General features: G+C 39.2%; 1 long non-coding RNA gene across 1 annotated transcript in view; it reads right to left on the bottom strand.

Annotated features, from left to right (window-relative positions):
* LOC139598205 (uncharacterized) overlaps positions 1-14,525 on the bottom strand; it is a 141,938-nt gene extending 127,413 nt beyond the window's left edge. The window contains exons 1-2 of the long non-coding RNA XR_011681827.1: positions 14,450-14,525; positions 11,585-11,655 (exon numbers count right to left, since the gene is read on the bottom strand). This is a non-coding gene — a long non-coding RNA (uncharacterized lncRNA). The remainder of the gene's footprint in view (positions 1-11,584; positions 11,656-14,449) is intronic.
* Positions 14,526-16,181: the final 1,656 nt, after the last annotated feature.

The following is a 16,181-nucleotide window of genomic DNA, read 5'->3' as shown; positions in this document are numbered from 1 at the left end:
AAGAGAAGTTTTTCATTAGCCTTTATACATTTCCACATGTGGAAGCTCTCCTGTGCCTCAAGAAGGGGGGAAGCTCTAAGAGGTTCTTCCCCAGAACTCCCGTGTGGGAGAAAGTTACAGCCAGAAAGCTGAGATAAAGCTCATTCCTGTGACTGAGAAATTGCTGAACCTGGGTCATTTTTTAACCCTGGATTGAATTGGACATGAGAGATGTACACCACAGTGCAGGAAGGGAAATTCTACCCCTGCCACTGAAAGGCAGAGCCTCTCATTGTCCTCCTCCAAGTGTTTCTTGGGAGGCTGAAAACAAGGAGGTTCCAGCATGGATTCACTCCAAGGTGTAGCCTTTGGTGGCTCTGAGGCTGTGCCCAGGGCTACAGAAGGATGCAATAGAGAAATCAGAGATGCTGTTAAGGTGCAGAAACATCTACAGCTCCACTTTATCCCCAGCAGCAGCACAGAGAGAAGAGCTACACGAGGTGCAGGAGGCAGGAAATTATAGTAAAACAGGAGACCCCAAAGTCTGGGAATGATTGGCATCTGACTCCAAGGTTTTGGAATGCTGAACACTCACTTTATGAAAACTCTATTATATTACACTATACTAATTGTACTCCAAAGAGTACTAAAGAATACTACTACTAACTACTGAAAAACTCATGACTGAATGCAGACCAACAGTCCACACAGCTTGGACCTGATTGGCTAATTACCATAAACAACTTCCACCAGAATCCAATTTCCAAATTCCTTCAGATAAACAATTTTCCAACACATTCCACATTCCACAACAGAAGCAGCAAGCAGAGAGAAGAATTGTTTTCCCTTCTTCTCGGACAGCTTCTCTCAGGACAATCCTTTGAAAGCTAAATCTCTCTGTTCAGAGGGCAAGTGGATACCACAGGAAATGCATCCCCATGCTCCCACTTCAGCTGCAGCTGCACAACCCACCCTGGTGCTGTGGTGCTGGGCTGCACAGCCAGCTCTGGGTGCACAGCCCAGCCTTGCCCAGTCCTCACCACACACAGGTCTGCTACACAGAACACCCCTGCAATTCTGCTGGCATTTTTCCTCATACCAGAACCTCTGTCATGGCAAAAAAAGATCAATAAAACCAAAGAAATTAAATACAAAGCTGTCCTAATTAACTAGCTTAGTGGGCATAATCTCTTATTTGAGGAATTCCTTGATTATTTTTCTGAATTGATTCAGGTGTCTCACCTTTTGGTGTTGGAGGCACAGGCCAGCAAAATCTCATGCAAATGGTTTGGAACAGAAATATTTGGTGAGAAAAAAATTTAGTAGCTTAATGAGTCTTCCTTACCAGACACAAAAATAAATATATCAGAGTTATCATGAAATAATTGAGAATTTTAAAAAAAATCTGAAGATATAAAGGGCAAAATATTTTATCCCAAGCCAAAGTTCTTCAGTTTTCACTTTGATTTATTTATGCAGCAGCATTTTTGGGGTATGTAAAATTACAGAGCAACAGTCTTCTGAAATTTGACAAATTTGTCATGTGAACAGATGGGCTGTAAGAACAGAAGCTCTGAACTAGGATTAGGGATGATTTGGTCTTGAAGGATTCCATCTAACTGCTAGTTACAGCTAAAACAGCCAGATATAAACTTAGATTATCCATCTATTATAAATCATTCTGTTCAGGACGTTCTTTGGTCAGAAAAACTACATTTATCTCTCCTTGTAAACTTTCCCCCACTCTTCTGATTCTTTGAAAAATTATGCTGGACATCAGGTAGGGGAATTAATATTGGCTGACCAGAAAAATGAATGCTTTCCCCTCTCGACATGTCAGACATCACATTGAGTTATGTTGCTTAAATCTAATCATAGCATGCTGCCTTGTACCCTGCTGTTCCACCTGATGCAATAAATCACTAAGCCCTGTTCAAATCAATCCATGCTCAGCTGCAGCACTGCTCCTGTACCCCACTGCTTTGTAGCATATTTAAGAAATCCAGCACAAAACTCAAGCTGCAGCACACGGCTCCATAAGTTCATGGGTGTTAGAACAGGATTTAAGGAACAGTAGAAGCCAAAGGATATATTCACATACTTTTATGTATCTAAATCCAACCCCTTGGCTTGGAGTATCATGTTCTGCTGCATGAACCAGTTCATGACTGCAAGCAGGCACATGTGAAAGCTTCCCAAGCACTGTGTCACTGCTCTGTGCCACTGGATTCTCCATCCACAGCAGTACAAGGTTGCTGTACCCAGTGAAAATGGTTCTCTTTACATGCCAGGAGCCATTTCCCAGTTTGGTTTTCCAAGGGGTTTCTGCTGGAAATAAAATATCTGATTGATGTGTTTGTGTGTGTGTCTGCAGATGTTATTTCAAGCCTAGAAATCTCCAAGAACTAGAATGACTTAGGAAAAAAAAAAAAAAAGTTGGTATTTCACACCAAGCCTAACCAATAATTACTTTGGACTGAAGTGTCAAAAAAAATCCACCCACAAAACCTCTACTAGTCTGTGACCACAGCTTCCATAAATAAATCTCCAAGCCCAGGCAAGGTAATAAAATTCTCCTAGCTGGCATTAGCAATTACTAATAAGAAAAATGACTCAAATACTAATCTGTTAAAGTACTTCATTAATTACATCTTCAACTTGTAGAGCACAGTTTGTAGGAAATACTGTGCAGTTATGTACAGTAATTTACACAAAGACTGCTTGTCACAATCCATTTGTTTGGCTCATAATTTTCTTCTCTGCTCTCCCTTAGTCACTCATTAACTGCTATAACAATTTACAACAGGAATCTACTGTAGCTTTCAAAGAATATTTGCACACCTTGAAGTACACAGACACTGCAAACTAAATGGTCAACACAAATCAACTTCACCATATGTCAGTGAAAGTGAATAAAACCTAATCCCAGGCTTCCTGAAGCCTGCCATCTGAGAATCTTTTAGAGAATCTTCCTCTACAAAAATAAGTAAAAAAATGAGTAGGCCAGCCATTAGAGTTCTAATTCTTGAGTAGATGAATGCACTTACAACCTTACCACATTCACAGGAATTGCTTGACCATAGCTAACAGGGTTACCAAGAGAAGCATTAGGACCAGAAAATGTTTTAAAAGTTATCAATAAGACAAAAGAAAATATCTACTCTTGCCCTTCATTGATCAAGTCCAATAACTTTACCACATTTAAACGGGAATGATTCAAGTTGCAGAAATTTAGGACACCTTTAGATAGGTATCATTGCAAGGAGATCCTTTCCTTCCTTGCTCACACCTGCTATTTTCCAACTCACAGTGTTAATACTGGTGTAATGTGACTGACATGTGTAATTCCCATTTTAATCACACAGCACCCCAAAACTGTATTACATGTGGCACTAGAGAGAGTTGATGTATTCCCAATTACACCTGAAGACTGACAAAGATGCACTGCTCATTACCAAAATACATTACTCATCCAAATCTGTCGTGGGATGATGCATGAGCAATTCCTTGGTAAGCTATGCCAAAACTGTCCCTGTTCAGAGTTCCTGTCTAAATTTAGATTCCATAGCACTCCAGTTTAAAAGAAATACTAAATCAGTGAGGAACATTATTATTTTAGATAAAAATAAGAGGTTGTCTGGGGATTCTAATTAGTTCAATAAGCTATGAATGAGTATAACCAACTTAAAATATGAAGAATAATCTTGCCTTCCTGTTCCACTAATTAAGAAATACCTTCAGTTGCTGAGCTGAAGAGTCCTGTTAACTGTAACTAATAAGCCTAGGCTACTTTTGATGACAATTGAGAACAGATAAACACATTAGAACTTTTTCTGCATTGGAAACAGTAAAGCTTTAGCTTCACAGTCTTGCCTCCAGCAATGCTTTACATAACTGCATTTTACAAAATGTCATCAGCTCTTTTAGTGCCTGAGGACCTACCATGAGGGAATGCCACAGTTCTGTGTATGTCACACATATTCTGAGTATTTATAATAATAGGAACATCAATAACCTGACTGACTGCATATGGACCAAGAAAGTTTAAATTGTTCTTTCTACCACTTGACCCCAAACAAAGAGTTTGCAGAAAGAATTTAACTAGATTCAAATTTTCAAATGGACCTCATTTTTGCCTTTGGACATGTGCTGCAGATCTTGCATAAACTTGCATTTACAGTTGAATGCCAAGGAATTGTATTGTTCCTTAAAACTAATGTATGAACAAGCATCCTCTTCCTTCTGCCCACATGCCCTAAGTGTCTAATTAAATGAGGAAATTGTTTAAATTCCTACTCCTATTCAGTGAGGAGATTGTTTAAATTCACAACTTCTATTGCCATCAAAGTGGGCTAAGGTATATTTTACTTGCTAGGCACTTGTATTCTGTAAAATGGTAAAAATCCTGACACATTCAGGGTCTGTGGGACAGATGAGCAGGAATTCCCTAATGGCACCAGGTCCCACAGACCAGCTCTAGCATGGGACTGCAGACATTTAGCATCAAATTGTTCCTGTCCTGAGCTTCTAGGTTTCCAGTTGTAGATCAGGAGCCTTGGCAGTCTTGGAATTCCCAGCTCAAAACAGAGCTCTCAGTACTTTTCCCTATTTGTAAGGTTAGTTTGGCTGCCCTTGCTTGGTTGTGGATAAAGCAAATTCTAAAATATCTGACTTAGTCTCTTCAAAACAGATATTTTTCTTCTGGAAGAGGCATTATCTAACAATTTTGGAGGCTAATTTTATTATAACGTTTTGAAGTATTTAGCAGAAATTGAAATATAAAAGTCAAAATGGAGGAAAGTTTTAACTATAAATTGGAACTTTGGTGAAAATATGTAATGTTCAATTAATAACTGTACCCTGATAGCACTGTGCAGGAGGTCATGCAGGCAAACACAGGTATTACAATTCCCTATTGCCAGTAGAGTGCATAGGAAAAAGAGAGAACAGGGAAATTATATCTGAGAAAGGAGCCACAAAAGCATATTTACACGGCCTTTTATCTCTGGCAGAAAACATGGTGATCTGGGAATTCACCTAAGCAATCTTATCATTAGCTCACAGCCTGCCTAAAACGCACAGCAGACTGCAGAATAAACATGCATACAGCTTGGAGAGAAAAAAGCATCTTGTTTCACTAAGATCTGTGTATTGCCAAAGGACAGTGACATTAAAAATACAGGAAGATGGCCAAGAGCAGCCCCTATAGCAAATTTATGGCGAGCACTTGCAGGTGTGTGAGCTCTAGAGAAAGCCAGCAAGGAGCATCTGTTGCTTTGATTTTCTATTAGGCACTTTCTACCAAGCCAAATGAATCTGAAAGCCAATGCAAATCAGAGCAACTCCGTGGTTTTTCTCTTGGAAAAAAAAAAATTGTACCAGGTCAGATAACTCAACCAACTGGGATTGAAACTGAGAACTATGTCAGGGAATAAAATAAAAAGAACTTCTCTGATCCTAAATAATGCTCTCCAAATGCAGTTCATAAAACACAATGAATGAAGCACATCTACAGTGTTCTATCCAAAGTGCTTCCAAGGCTGGGTGCCTCATGAATTCAGCACACAAATGCATGCAGGGAGCTCTTTGTTCTCACCCTAACTTTTTTCTTCCTTTCTTCCTATAACAGAACTGAGCACACAATGTTGAGCCCAGAATGTTGCTGTATTGAACCATTTTATTTACAAAGCTGCATGTCCACTCAGGAGTCAATAGCAGCAGTCATTGCTTTTCACCTCACAGGGTGCAGGTCAAATCATGGCCTATTTCATGTCACAAACTCATTCAAAAATTGCCTGAAAAACCCTCCAATGTCTTCACACTCTGGATTGCTCCCAAAGAGCACTCATTTCCCACCCAAGGTGATGGGAAATGACAAATCATTGGTGGCATTCCAGTCAAATATTATAAGCTATTCCCAAGACCAGATAGGAGAACATCTGGGGAGCAAATGTGCTGCTGTTGTGCATTTCCCAGGGCTGGGAGAGACCAGGGAGGACATTTGGTGAGAAGAATGAGTGGTGAAAATTGCACAGCATTACAGGGCAGAGAGATCTGCACAAAGGCCAAAAGGCCCTTGGCTACTCAGCTCTGCCAGCCTCTCCTGCCAATACTGTTGGGTTTTAGAACTCCATCAGAAAACATAATAAAGAGGATTTTTTAAAAGGGAACAGGGAGAGGAGGGGATAAACAGCCTAAGACTATGGCATGCATAAATTGCCTGAGTCCCACATCCTTAAGTAGTAATAAATATGAAAAAATTCCCCATTAAACTAAAAGTCCAAATTAACTAAATGAGTACTCATGCCAGAGGACAATATGTCCATTGCCAAAGGCAAAAAAGCAGTTGATGAATGACACAAGTACAGCAGACAAAAATATAAATCCCTATTTCCCATTCCAAATCTTTTTAACAAATTAGTCATGTCATCAGAAGCAGAGATACCTGTGCTTCCATCCTGGCTCATCTACATCAAGAGCAGATGATATTAGACACAACTGAGCAGGATTCAAACTTCACATTATGTACAGTCAGGAAACTGAAATGTTACTGCTTTTAGGCACCATGTCCTGCTCAGCATTCTCTCTTGCCTACTGATGCCCTTTGCCAAGGATCAGGAGAAATTTTTACCCCTAACATATGCTTCCATGGCTTTATTATTCTTTTAATTCTCTTTTGCTATTCACAAGATAGGAACAAAACATTTTCACTTTGATCATCTTTCCAGACCCTGTGAACCAAATAAAAGCATGAAATAATTGCCAAGTGAAACAATAGGCTGTTCCTTTCAGTTCCAGCCTCTCCTGCAAGCCACACACTCCTCAAAGGAAGTTAATCTGCCTTTAAGGAGCAGCATTTTTCTTGTAAAAGAATCAGGTGTGAGCTTATAGCACTGGGTTTCTGTTCTGGATGCCAGTGGCTCTGCGTGGTAGAAATGAAAGCCTGAAGCTTTGATCTTGAAATAAATGCAAGTTGGTAGCAAAGCTTCCCTCAGTTTAAGGAATACAGTTCTCCTCTAGCTGATTTTCTCAAACCATCAATCAAAACCCTCCCCATTCCCTGGTTTCTATGTCTGTGGGAGGAACTTTGCAGATTGCCCACTCTGACCCTTTCCATATCACATTTAAATATGTACTACAGCCTATCTTATCCAATAGGAAAATTTGCTTAACTTGAAATATATTCCCCAAGATAACATTATCCAAAGGAAATTTTATTTTCTTAATTGAAAAAGATAAAAGAGAGCATAGGTGTGTGTGTCTCTAACATATCCTACATCCTCCAGAAGAAAAAATGTTGCATCCAGGTTAAGTGGATTATAACTTCCAGGCTCCATTTATCTAATGTGCTATGGGAGATAATTCCCCATTCTCTGAATTGTTGTGCAATAATACAAACTTGGTTTTCAGTAAAATTCTCCCTGATTGCTAAAGCCATTCAAGCTGTCTGTGATATCAATGGTACTAATCACATTTCCCCTCCATGGCCCTTCCTCTCTTTTCCCTCTAAAATCCAGAGATGCTTCTATATCAACATTAAATGAACTTGTTTGCTGCCTAGAAGCCAAATTAAATGTGCTCTTTTATACTCAGCACTCACAGAATGGGGAGAAATAAGAGAATAAATGAGAGCCATTAATTAAATCTCACAGGGAACCACATTGCTGCAAATGGAAAACAAAACCTATTTTTCCCATAACTATTATTTTATGCTAAATGCATCATAATTGCTATTCAAGACCAGATTAAGAGTTTGTTTTTCCAACATGCACTTTATTTTTATTTGTGATCAGACTGCAGACTGAGTCTGACTCTTTCTATTCAAGCCTAGGTATGAGTTTTCAGAGTCCTGCTGTGCCTGTGGTGCTGCTGGGATTGCAGAGACCCAGCCATGAGGCTGAGCAGTGTGTGCTGGTGACTGAGGCTCATTCTGTGCTCCCTCCCAAATTCCTCACCCCGTGTCCATCTTCTCAGGATGCAGGAAGGAAGGCAGAGCCCTTCTGGTCAATAACCTGCAGTTTTGGTACAGAAGGACCCCATGCCTTGCATGTCTTTGGGCACAGGGCTCACAGACAGAGCCTGGGCCAATGGGGCTGCAAGCATTAAAGACTTTTTTAGGCCTGACACAGAAACATCCTTGCCTTGCTAAAAGCCCTTCAAGTAAAAATTGGTTTAATTTATTTAATTTCAAGGCTCCCCATCTCTAGTTTACAAAGGTGGATTTTGTTTCAAAAAAGGCAATTTTTTGTCTCCATTTAGCTTTCTGTCTCAATCATTTTCCTTCTCCATACACTGGTCAAAGAGAACATCCTAAACATCTTAAAAAACCATCCCTTGTGTGAAACAGCTTTTTTCTTTTTTAATGAAGACATAAATCTATAAAGTTCCAAGTGCATCTTTCTGCATTTTGTTATATTACACATATATGAAAGCCTTTCTAAGCTTGCAAGTCTTTTATGACATTAATTTCAGCTGGCCATATAAAACCAAGCACATGACACCCTGCAAAGCACCAGAAACTACAATTTCTGAAACCACAGCCTGTATTTAGAGCTAAATAGATGTTTTTCAGCTTGCTCTGGGGCAGTGTAATCACTCCTGCTCCCTGGATAACATTTTATAATCAACTCCCCATCCCAAAGCCTGGCATCACTGTGACCCCACCGCTCTCCAGACAGAGCCTGCAGCTCTCTGCACCCTGCCCAGCAGTTATTTGGATCTCAGGGAGATTAACAACACACAGCACTCCTTCCCCATGGGCATGCTCAACCCTTGTAATGCACCTAATCCCTGAAAGGCTCAAGTCAAACTCAAATAAGAAATTTGATCTTTATATAAGATCTTTATTACAGGGAGGATCCAGGATCTCCACTCTCAAATTTGAGAGCAGGAAAGCAGCAGAGGACATGCAAGTTGTAATCACAGGGAATTCACAGCCTGGCAGGGCTGTGGATGCCCCAGCAACTGCACAGATGTTATTTCTAAACTGCATTTCCCATCCAAGTGGGTAGTTAAGCTGCATGATCCTGTCCTCCACAGCAAATAGGCTTCAAAGCCAAGTTCTAACAGATGACAGCAGAAATGAGAGGAAAGAAAATCTTCCACTTAATACAGAGCAGAAAGAGACCTCACAGTTTTACAGTGCCAGTAACTGACAAGTACAGGACAAGCTGTAACACCTGGAAAATAATACCCAGCAATATGTGATGAGCAGAGGAACTCAGCTGTGCCCATCTGAGGACAGAGCTCTCTTTCTGTACACACTCACAGACTCCAGAAGCTGCTGACCTTGTGCATTCATGTGCACACAGAGGTATGAGTGATACACCTAATATGGTCCTAAGGGCTTTCTTCATAATTCAAATGGTTTCTGCCCCCTCACAGGCCACAGGACAGGCTTTCTGGTTTGGAATGACTTCTGTATTGCAACCCTGAAGTTTCTACTAAACCTCTTATTCAACAGCCCTGATACACCTAAACGTGGATTTCTCTAATCCACTGTGAATCCATGTGTATTTGTCTTCACAGCTCTTTACACTAAGTGGTTCCATGACTTTTATTTTGCATTAAATGAAGAAATACTTTTTTTTGCTTTAAACCATGTACTGTTTTTCTCACTTCAATTCACCCCTCCTGGTTTTAGAGGCAGCTATAATTTACACAGATACACAATCCTTTCAAAGATCTATTCAGAACCCTTTATTTTACCCACACGTGAAAGCCATTCCATCTCCTTCATTCCAGATACACCACCCCTCTTCTCTACTTCTGTTTTGTGAGGTGATGAGAATCAGAAAAATGTGTTGCATTCCACACGAGTCTACATCTGTATGAATGACTCAAAAAGAAACAGAATGAAACTTGTGTTCAAGTTCACATAATAATTTCTAAGACTGTATTTACAATTTTACTACTAAGCAGCTCAGGATTGATATATTCACAGAATTACCAATATTTCAAAATCCCTGTGTGTACAGCTCATCATTATGCTGGCACTGATGGATTATTATTTTTCTACCATGCATTACATCTACATTTAGCCCAAGGTTCTAAAGCCAGTGACTCAGTATTGTGAGTTTCACATTATAATAAGCTCTTGTAATTCAGTTAATGACAGTGAGGCCACTGATTGTCCTAAACAACCCTTTCCTTTTTACAATTGCTGTGGAATAAGGAGAGGTTTGATCATGGCATACAAATAACCTTCCACAGCCATTTTCTCTACAGGTCCACAGAGGAACCTTTAAAGTCGAGCAAAGCAGTGTTTTACATGATAACATCAATTCTAACAATACTCAGCTGGCCAAAAAGAAAATCATTCCAGTCAATCACAGCATGAAAAAATAAAATCCTATATTCCCTGAGCTCCCTTTTAACCAAATTATGCCAGTAATATTTAATTAATATTCTCAAGCCTTTAAACACTGTATATTTTTTAAAAAAACAGTGACTTTTCAATAGTTTGATCCAATTTTTGTTAATAAAACACCAGAAAAAAGAGGATATATAATAATACAATATAGCAGCACCAAATACAAAGGCCAAGTGGGTGTCTGGGGGGGGTTTAATGTGCACAGTAGTCTGACTCTCTGCCAATTGAAAATCAAAGTAATTCTAATAATTTTCTGATTTCAGAGTTATTTCTATGGAAACCTGTTGGGTTTAACCCTTGTGATGTGATTCCAAGAGATGGCAAGGGGGATTTCTTAACACCAACTCTTCTCATAATTAATGGTGCACAAAATTTTGCATTTATCATATGATATCTCAAACATTCTCAAACATCACCAAAAGGCCACACAAAATTATATTATAATGTATTCCAGTCTTCCCAGTGAGATTATCATTTAAGCAGTAGCTTTATTTTTGGGGTCGTTATATTATGTATCATATATTTATTATATATTCTATACTTCTATATTTATATATATTCTGTATTATATTTATATTATATGTTATTGGCAGCTCTGGAGTCAGTACCCAACTTCTGCATGGGGCAAATTGCCAGAGGAGCCAGGATTGACTGCTCAAGAGTCCAAGCCACCTCCTCCCAGAGCAGTTTTTCTTTAGTACAAATGGAAGCAGCATCAGGCTAAGGCTACATCACACAAAATTAAGAAATATGAGCTGGCTGCATCTAAGCACAGGGGTACTGAACACAATGTGGATGCAGAGCCATAAAGTCTAATTAAAGTCTTAAGTGCTTTAAGTCTGATTTACTTCACTAGGATTATTTCATTCTTTTAAAATTCTCTGCATTTTTTATTCTTATAGCATTTAATTATAGTTTAAATATTTCTCCATGCCAAGAAAACTGCCACTTGCATGTTGAGAATGTTGAAACGAGGTGCTCTCAGCAGTTGAAATCTGTTTCTTAAAGCTTTTTCTACACAAAAATTAAAAAAAAGATCGATTCAGGCCTTTCCCACACAATTCCGGTTTTGACAAATTGGCATTTCTAGATGAAGCATGTTCTTCTAAAACATCCTGTTCAGTTCTATTTAAATACATCAGAAATGTGAGCAGTGAAATTATGTGATGAAGTATATTTTAGCTGGGTCTCAAATCATGAAATATTGAACATGGCTACAGGAGCCTTACTCACTCACTCCAAGGAACCAATCCTGACCCAGCTGCTCCCTGGGTTTGTGAGGAGGTAGCAGTCAGAAAAAGTACCTGTGTTGCAAACAAAATAATTTTCATATCATTGCTTCTCTCACAGAGGTGTTCAGAATATTCAACTGCTATTCCAAGTAAAACAGAGGCAAAATAGTGTTTTAAACTTGGTATTGTGAAGCTTGGTGCTGCCCAAATAGAGCCATTTTAGCATGGGATATTCATTTTTACAGATAATTTAAATCTTATAATAGCACAATTGGCACTGCACTGGTTATTGCCCCTTCATTTTTTGGATGTGAATTCTTTCTCCAACATGCAGTACTGGAGAGTGCCATAAAATAATCATATCCATCAGGCTTCACTAGAATAGTGAACTCTGAATAAGCTGAAATTTTAAGTCATAATCATTCCTAATTTTTTTTAGAAATGCATGATAGAAAACATGATTCAGTCTTGCAAATATCCATAATTTGTTACCCATCATTTAGCTCAATAATCATGTTATGAATTCATTTGTTTTACAAATTCCCTTCGTTTTTAATCATATTATTTGACAGCAAGCATAAGAAACTGTATCAGGCCTCTTTATATTGATGAAAAGATCTAAAAATTAATAAAATAAGAAGATGAGAAGTGCAGAACTTAAATGCACATTAAAACATTAATTTAGTGACTTATTATGGGACTAAAATAGTGGGAGAGCAATAAAAATATTCACCAAAAAAAGTAAAACAACTAATATTCTCAACCATGTCCCAGATAATGGGCAGTACATAGACTTCAACACAGTTGTTACAGCAATCAATTTTTTTTTAAAGTCATGGTAAAATCTAAACTGTAACTGCAGCTGATGAGAGACAAGTCAATGGTTTGCAACCTGAAGTAAAAATTTTGTTAAGATGTTTTTAAGATTTGAAGTAAATCAATCAACAGGAAGTATTCAAGCCCCATGTTGTAGTGCAGTAATATAACAGGCTGTAATCAATGAATAAAAATCTAAATAGAGAAGACACAATTCCCTCAGTTTAGTATAAGGAGCATGGAAAATTCACAGAACTTTACTGCAATAAAACTAAATAAATCAATTCTTGGCTGCTTCTAGACAGCTTCTGAACACAGCCCACACCTGATCTGACCTCTTCTCTCAAAATACTCTTCTCTTATTTTCTGAGTTCAGACAATAGGAAGAAATCCCAGAACATCTACATTCCTGAAAAATCTTATTGATTTGCAATTGCAAGCAACTGATAAACCATGTGTTGAAGAGGTCACAGCAATAAGCAGAGATCAGGAGTAAATGATACCCAGGACTGGCCATGGTTTCAAGGATGAACTCACAGGAGTCATCAGAAACAAACATATTTCTCATATTTGCTCTCCTTTGCTGTTGATTTCAGTGTAGATAATTAAATTCTTCTAATTACTCAAGCAGTGCTGCCTGTGTGAGTGGTCAGGGAAGTTGCATGATACCATTTCAATCCACTTTTTACAGCATTTAATTATTTTGTTGGGGTTTTTTTCCCTGCTGTATGTGTGATTGAGATTCAGACCGTGGTGGTAAAACAGCCAATATTGATGGCTGAGGTCAGGCTAAGAAGTTGTCTTTACTAAAAGAGGTTTCCCTTCACCTAAAAGCTGATGGTCTGTGATTATTTCCAACTCCTTGCTAAGCTAATACCAGTCTAGGCTCCACCAAGAGCCACCTCTCTATATTGCCCATATAATTTACTGTCCATAATATTTGCTGTAACATTTACTGGATTTATTGTCCATATTATTTACTGTATTAGCTTGATTCCCTAAATAGTGGCAGTTAAGGAGATACTTCAGCATCCTACCCTCCCCAGGGATGGACCCCTGGCTGTGCTGACTGAAATTTGTGAGTTTCCCCTGCCTCTTTCTCCATCCCAGTTTATGGCTGGGTCTGCAATCTCTTGGCAGAGAACAGGGCACCAGGAGGGAGATGCTGCCCCCTGATCTCTCATATTTAACAAAGCTTCTCTCTGACCTGTCATAAATTGTACTGGCTTTATTAAACAGTTGGAGTCCAGAGTCTCCAATGAGATATAATCACTGCTTAGGAATGGTAATGCATGCAATGCTGGAGTTCAGACATCAATTATTTGTATCACAACTGATCAGGAAATTCACTAGATAAAGTACTCATGATTATTATTCTGTTGGCTTTACATTTTATTGTGAATTACCCACCTCTGAGGGCAGAGTGCTTGTACTTGGGAGAGAGACCACTGAACCAGTGTAATCTTTACTTGACATGTCCAGAAACTGCAAGGAGTTTACATCAATTTTTCTGGGCTACAGGAGTGTATATCTAACTGAGGACAGGGGTTTCAAACTGCCATTAAAAAGGATTTTGTAAAGTGCTTATAGGCCAGGATGAATAAATGCACATTGCAGTCTGTGAGAAAGTCAGAGGAGAAAAACAGGCTATAAAATATAACAATGAAAACAATTATATTCATGGATTCAAATATTTGTCTGCATGTCCAGTTTACTGATTTTATTAGTTTCTGTACACCTGTAAAATAAGTTTGACTTTGTTCCAACCCTCACATTATAGTAGCTTGTGTTTGATCAATCATCCTTTTCATATGAATAATTTACTTCCAGTAATGGCACATTACTCTGAAAAATATAACCACAGAGGTCTCTTCTGTACTGAAATATCATAATAACTAATGTTTTAAAAGCAAGCTTATTTTTACCTATTATTGTTTTCAAAATTAGCAAAAGATAACAATATTTCTAAATTCAGAATTCTTTCTCAAAACCATTTTCATAGTAAGTGCAAAAATATCTAATGTTTAAGGATTTTTTTTAAAGTACTTACATGTACAAATATTCCTGGCACAGAGTTGACAAGAAAAGCTGGGTGAATCAGCAATATTCTAGTTTGCTGGACAGCTAGAAAAACAATAAAACACAAAGCCAATTTATTTTAGATCACCCTGATTCAAACAGCACTTGACACAGAATAAAACAGTAAGTTATTTCCCAGTGAGTTCTTTCAACATTTAATTAAGGATGGAGTCCAAAACACATAAAAACTAAGAACTAAAATACTTTGGAGATTTCTGTCAATAAAAGGAAAATCAATATAGTAATCTTTTAAGATTCTTTAAAGCATAAAACACTGGAGTTCTTATTCTTATTCCCCCACCCTTTCTAAAATACTGCTAAAGACCAGCAAAACAGCACATTTCAGTGAGCATTGCCTGAATGTCTGCATTCACCCACTTGTCTGCCTTCAAAGGAACAACCTCATCGATTGCTTCAGAACCATTGTGCTGTCATTCAACAAACTACTCAGGCCTTCCTTCAGCCATTCTGCACTGAAATATTCAAACTGCCCAAAAATAGGTTTCTGCCTCAGAACACATCAAACATCCTGCCCTTTACAGGTCCAATGGCATCCAAGACCATTCAGCAGTGGGTGGAACAGGGGCAGAGATATGTACCTATGCCAAATCCATGTGTTCTGCAGCCCCAGGAGCAGCAGTGGGGTTTTCAGCCACCTCAGGACCCTGAGAGCCCTTCAAGGAGTGGTCAGAGCCATCTGCTGAGCTCCACAAGAGCAGGCAGTAAGGTGGAGAATGAATATGAATAAATGCTTCAGGATAACAATGGGAATGGAACCAACAGTACCACAGTAAATACACAAAACCCCTGCAGTGTTTCATGCAGCCTCTGCAAAGGACAATAGACTTTAAATGAGTTCTTGTATCTAATTGGCACAGCCTGCAGATAGTGCAGGGAAAACACTTCTAAATATATTCAGCATTGATTGTATTGGGGGAAAAAATAAAAGATCCAGTAAAATATGACTTTTACACATGGGTTTTTTTCCCATCAATAATGTCCAGCATTCTTTATGCGTTTCTAACTGCAATAATGTATTCCCAATCACCTCACACACAAAATCACCAAATTATTCCTTTGACCTATGACTCTGGAAACACCAGGACTGAACTGTTTGGGAACCACAGGAACAAACCCCAACCCCAAAGGCCTCTCCCCCAGCCCTTCCCCACAGTCTCTCAAAGAGAACTCCTCATCTCCACGCACATCCAACCTGCTCCTTCTCCTCCCCTTCCCTGCCTGCTTTTCCTGAGCTGCCCAGCCTGGTCTCTGTGACTCCAAGGGTACTTCTCATGTTTGTGCAGGCACACACAATGGGCATGTCCCTGTTTTGTTATTTCTGAGGTTTCTCCGTCCTTGTCACCACATCTTTTCAGTCCTGTCTCACTCTGGGGCTCAGCCTCTTCTCCCAGGCACCCAGTGACAGGACAAGAAGTCACAGTCTTGAGCTGTGCCAGGGGAGGTTTAGGGTGGACATTAGGAAAATCTTCTTCACAGAGAGGGAGATTGGACATTGGATGGAGTCACCATCCCTGGATGTTTAGGGAAGGAGTGGATGTAGCCCTCAGTGCCACGGTCTGGCTGACACTGTCTGCTCTGCTGCTGTTTGGTCACAGGTGGGACTCGATGCTCTCAGAGGTCTTTTCCACCCTCATTGATTCTGTGATTCCCTGTGGCCTCCTAAGTCCCAGTCTCTCCTCAGC

The sequence above is a fragment of the Agelaius tricolor genome, unplaced genomic scaffold, assembly GCF_023055355.1.
Source record: "Agelaius tricolor isolate 1412-34295 unplaced genomic scaffold, bAgeTri1.0.p SCAF_19, whole genome shotgun sequence".
Lineage (NCBI taxonomy): Eukaryota > Metazoa > Chordata > Aves > Passeriformes > Icteridae > Agelaius > Agelaius tricolor.
The sequence above is the reverse complement of the archived record's forward strand: the minus strand, read 5'-3'. Positions and strand labels throughout refer to the sequence as shown.